This window comes from Cupressus sempervirens, chromosome 4 (assembly GCF_028749045.1).
Source record: "Cupressus sempervirens isolate cs-2001-9-10 chromosome 4, ASM2874904v1, whole genome shotgun sequence".
Lineage (NCBI taxonomy): Eukaryota > Viridiplantae > Streptophyta > Pinopsida > Cupressales > Cupressaceae > Cupressus > Cupressus sempervirens.
In genome coordinates this window covers 153,198,108-153,203,841 of record NC_143121.1, presented here as the reverse complement: position 1 = coordinate 153,203,841, position 5,734 = coordinate 153,198,108, and the positions used below count along the sequence as shown (strand labels likewise).

The 5,734-nt window shown below is 32.4% G+C and overlaps 1 pseudogene; it reads right to left on the bottom strand.

Annotated features, from left to right (window-relative positions):
- Positions 1-4,867: 4,867 nt before the first annotated feature.
- On the bottom strand, positions 4,868-5,428 carry LOC149560426 (putative ripening-related protein 6 pseudogene; annotated as a pseudogene).
- Positions 5,429-5,734: the final 306 nt, after the last annotated feature.

The following is a 5,734-nucleotide window of genomic DNA, read 5'->3' as shown; positions in this document are numbered from 1 at the left end:
AGTCCCTCTATGAGTTAAGTCTCTCACTTTTATTATTATTACTACTTAATTTTTATATAGCTTCTAGTAGTAACTTATTGGAGTTTTCAGTCCTTTCAAATCTCTCATTAGTTTGTTCTATAAAGTTCCTTGCTTCTTGGGCTAGTTCCATTGTCATCATTTTTTAAGGTGTGATAATGGGTGGACTAACCAATTCCACAAGATGACATCATTATGCTCTAATACCACTATAATGTCCCCACTTCTTGGGACAATTTTACCTATAGAAATAATTAGCAACATATACTATTAAGTCCAATTCCAGTGATTAATATCTCATAATTCTAAATAGGGAATGCCATTATTTGTACACATCCTTAAGGTTTCCTTTAATAAAGCTTCCTAACCCTCTAGGAGGATCCCCTATGTCCCAAGGAATGATCCTTGATTAGTCAACTTTCCTCCTTGAAACTACCTTTCAAGTCAAGCTTCATAATCCTTTGGGAGGACCCTCAGTGTTTTGTACGATGACATTCGACTAGTTAGCTATCTTCTTAAAGGGTTATGTTTAAGGTCTAGAAGATTTGTCTATCCAATATTTTTAATTTGATCTTTACTATAATCAACCATTGTTTTTTATAATTCTAGATCTCAATAATCTAAGCTAACTATATTTGTTTAAATGATCAACTTTCTTCTTATAATATAAGAATTACTAAACATTTCTAATGATATTAAGAATTCTCATATTTTAAATTATATAAAATAGATTAATTATAATACTATTACTATATACTAGTAATAGCACTATTGTAAAATAACTAAAGACAATTCACGTAACTAAATATTACTACCTAAACTAGATATTCCTCACATAACTAATAAATAACTAAACATTCCTACACTCCGATTATACATACTTATCTACTTACCTTAGTCTTAGGTGATGTGGGCCTCCTTGAAACCTTTGTCTTCTCTATTGGTTCATGGCTCAAGTGGCATGTATTTTGGGATTATTCTCCAAGTTCATACACCCTCGAACTCTTGTTGATATCTTGGCTTGGAGTTATCGTTGACTGGTGGTGAATGGGCCCAAAATTTTGATTCGGTGTTTCTTCCTTGGGTTTGAGTCCTTTCAAAGTGTGCACTCCTCTATCTTCTCCATTATATATTAGAACAATTTATTTTTAGATTGATTATATTTAAACTATGAATGTTAACATTACTATTCAATATTGATGACATTATTATTTCACATTAGCCACAAGTAAGGTTACATTATTTTATGGCATATTTATCATTAGATAAATAATCTATACAATATCCATGTTTTGATTACAATCTATTTGGGCTAATGATAGAAAACATGATCAAGAATTACTTTCAAAGACTTCTTTGTTTCTTAGTGAGATAAAATTGGTTTGAAGGCACCTAGATCCCATTTACATGAATATTTTGAGAGGTTGCTAAAACCCACGAAGGAAACAAATTTAGCACTATATAATAATAGCCATTAAACAATTATGAAATTATAGCCTAATAAGAAAGCATACTAAGGATAAAAAAAACATATAATAGGAAAAAGCCTCATGAAATATAAAATATGACCATCCATGACATTCTTAATGTAAAACAAAAATGAAACTTTTTTGATTATAAAGTTGGTTGGATATGTTTGAGCTTTTCTAGCCTCATGAGAGTAGTCATATGCAAGTTTTGAGAAAAATCACTTACTTGCTTTGGTTATCATGGGTGATATAATTTAGTACAATCAATATTCAAAGAATGTTAATTGTTTCATATGAAAGTTATTGAAATGGTAGTATATGTCAAATATTAAAATAATTGAACAATATAATAAATTCTTCTAAATTTGTTGAATGGTAAATGACAGACCTCATTTTATTTCAAAAATATCTTATCACATTTTATTTTATTTTAAGAAAAGAAGACAATAAAGTGATAAGCCAACTACCTTTTATATATAATATTGAGAAAATATATTGTCCAAGGAATTTTTTTCTTTCATTTTTAGTAAAGTTAAAACATTCAGTAATGAGATAAAATTTAAGGGGACATATAATTGGTGAAATACAATATTTCAAAAATTTGAGAGAACTCTAGTCATCATTTGAATTAAAAAAATATATTATAGTTGCTTTTGATGTCAATACTTTTTTATTCTCCCTCATGATAAATTATAACCTTGAGTTAGTATCTCATGTTATCATTGTCATCAATTCTATTCAATAGATTGTACTATAAGCCTTAAGTAAAATTATAATGATATGCCGCAATTCATGATTATAAAGATAACTTGAAGTGAATGATTAAATTGTTGGATATTGAAACTAAGAAATGACTAAACTCAACTTTTGGAAAGATCAATTAAGGTATGAACCTAAATTACAAAAAAATGATGGAAGCAATGTAAAATACAAACAAAAGATGGAAACAACCAACAGGAGAAGCAATGCATGGATTGTGTGCAAGAAAGAGAAGTGCAAATAACAAATAGGCAAATAGAAAATCTAAACTTCAATTTTTCTTATATGGGAGAACTGATGGAGACATCAATATATTAATGTTTAAATACCCACTCCAACTTACAAAATCTTAAAAAAGGGAACAAAATAACTAATTGGTGGACTAATGGTGTAGAAGAAAGAGTAAGATAAGAGAAGAGGAATACATTTCTACATCACATACTATGAAAAGACTAAGTCAATTTTGATTGTAATAGTTTTAATATGATGCTTACAAAAAGGAAGCTACTAAACCAATAAGTAGAATAGAAGGTAAAGTGAATCAATAGAAGTTACTAATATATTGTGTTAATACCCACTACCACTTATGGGTACTACTAGAAGACCCTTGAGACAAGGGGTCCTTCACAAAAACCTTTGTAAGTTTCTTCAAATAGTTTTTAGCCCAGTGGTCTTTCTTACCACAAATAAAAAGAGGAAAGGGGAAAGATTCAAAATCAACTTCTTGTTTCATTATTCCTTTCTTTGAGTTAATATCAATAAAAAAAGGGAGGTTCTCAAACATACAAGATTAACATGGACTTTAGAAAATATAACCCTACATATTGAAATTATGCTATAATAAATAGACTTTAGCTGGCCAAAAAAAGCTTCCACACCTTTAAAAACTTTTTCTTTCAAAAAATCCAAAGGTAACCCTAGGACACACACCCACATAGGAACATAGAAAAATAAAATATTATCAAAATTCCATTTTGACACCCATTTTCAAGAAGAAAGAAATTTCACCAAACATCCAAGGTCCTCTATAACGAACCTTGTTACAATCCTCTTTACTAGAGAATTAAAATGAAAGAAAACCCTTGGGAAGAGAAGCAATCTCAACATGGCCGTGCAACCAATTTTTTTTTTTAACAAAAGATTTAATATCTTCAATATTGTGGTGGGAATGCTAAAACTTACCTATGAGTGTTAACTCCAAGGCTAAAATTAAAGAATCTAGGAGGGAGTCAAGAATGAAGATAGAAACCCCATTTTGACACCCAAATTTGATAGGATCTAGTAGCGAAGAAGAATTCCCAAGAAGACTGGCACCAAACAGTTTGGACCATTCCTTGTGATCCCACTTGAAGGGCTCAGAGGTAGACACCCTTGACCCCACTAACCCAAACCCTACTCAAGACACCTTCAAAAGTGGGATCCCTAAACCATTAGATTCATCCAAAGTTTCCTGAAGACCATCTGAATAGATCCCACTTATTGGATTCTTGTGAATACCAAACTTTGTTTCAAGGAATAGGGCATAGACATGAATACAACTAGCATTAGGAGGATACCCCATTCCAAGAGCATCTTCACCCTACGATTTACTCAGAACACCATTACCATCGTTCTCCTCTAAACCATTCAAATTCAAATTTCTATTGGAGCTTCTAGAGCCCACCATATAGAAAAAAGAAGATTTTAGGGAACATTTGATTGTTGAAATATAATGTTTCAACAATTTGAGAGAACTTTAGCTATCTTTTGAATTCAAAAAAAAAAAATTATAATTCTTGATGTCAATCTTTTTATATATTCTCCTATGACAAATTAAAACTTTGAGTCTATATCTCATGATATCATTCTAATCATTTGAGTGCAATTGAATGAGCTACAAGTTTTTGACTAAAACTATAATGATATGCCACAGTACATGACTACAAAGATAACTTTAAGTAATGATTAAATTTTTAGGTATTTAAAACTAATCAAAAGATCTTGAAAAGACTAAAGTGAACATTTGGAAGGATCAATTCATGTACCAACCTTAGAATACAAACAAGAAATGAAAACAAGCAACATAAGAAGCAATACATGGATTGCAATGGAGGAAAGACAAGAGAAACTAACAAAGAAACAAATAACAAGTCTAAACTTCAATATTTCTTATAAGGAGAAATAAATAGAGACACCAAGTTATCAAACTTCAAATACTCACTTTAAATTACACAACTTAAAAGAAGGGCACACGAGTAATTGATGGATGGTGTGAAAGAAAGAGTAAGAGAAGAGAAGAAGAACATCCATAAACATCACAGACTAAAGAAAGGTTTAGCTTGGAAAACATAAGTCAACTTCAATGATTTAACACATTTAATATAGAAATTAGTCCTCAGTGATACAAAGACAACAAATAGAGTAGAGAGTAAAGTGGATCAAGAGAAGTTATTAATGAAACATGTGTAGGACAGGTAGGAAAGTGGATTGAGAATGAGGATGATGCGGGTGATCAGACGTGGGCAGCTTAAATATCACACACTAGGCTTGATTTCTAGACTAAAAGTGTTAAACATTCAAAATTGACTCCATTTTTCCAAGCCTAATTTTTAACTTAGAGTGCGTTGTTTAAGAATGACCGATCAGATGAAGTGCCAGGTGATGGGCGCGAGGCCGAAGTCCTTATCGCCACGATGCATGCCTAGGGCATTCCAAACACTCTCCGAGGCATCCACGATATCATCCTTGCAGGGCTTGGCGCACTCGTCTATGACAGTGGCCACCGTAGACTTCCCTCGCGCACTGATCTTCAACTTGCGGAAACAATTGGAGTTGTGATCAAAAGTGGCAGGGGGAAGAGCGACCCAATGATCGTTATTGGAATGGTAGTGACCATCACAAGCAGATGGTCCTCCACCATCTCCTCCCTTCTCGAAGCTGTTAACAGTCATCCTTCCGTGCTTCTCTTTCGCCCCTGTGCACGTCATCATCATCATTATCATTACGTAGCAAATGAAGAACACCAATTTTACTTTTAATCCCCCCATTCTGATCTCCTCTTCTCTTCTCTCAGAACTCCTCCTCACTAAATGCTGACCATCTCTAAATATGTGCCAGAGAATTATATTTCATATCGTACATTGACAGGCGTTATTTATTTTGTACATTTCCACTTCGCTAATCACAATTTTTGCCTTTTCCATTGGCCGGATTCTTGCCTTGAAAGGTTTGGTTTTAGGTAAAGAAACAATTAGACGGAGACAAAATATTCGATAGTTCTGGTAATCCAATTCAACAAATTCACATTATTGACATCGATATAATATCTAGCGTGAATCTCAAAGGAGCTAGAGAAATATTAAATCTTGATCGGTTTGGAGCCTTCGATTTCATTTTCGATAATCTTGAATATGGAGGCATCTTTTCCTTTATTTGCTACTGCTGTTTTACGAAGATTTCTATACCTAATACGGTCTTGTAATTTGTCTTCAGATTTACAATCCCGAGAT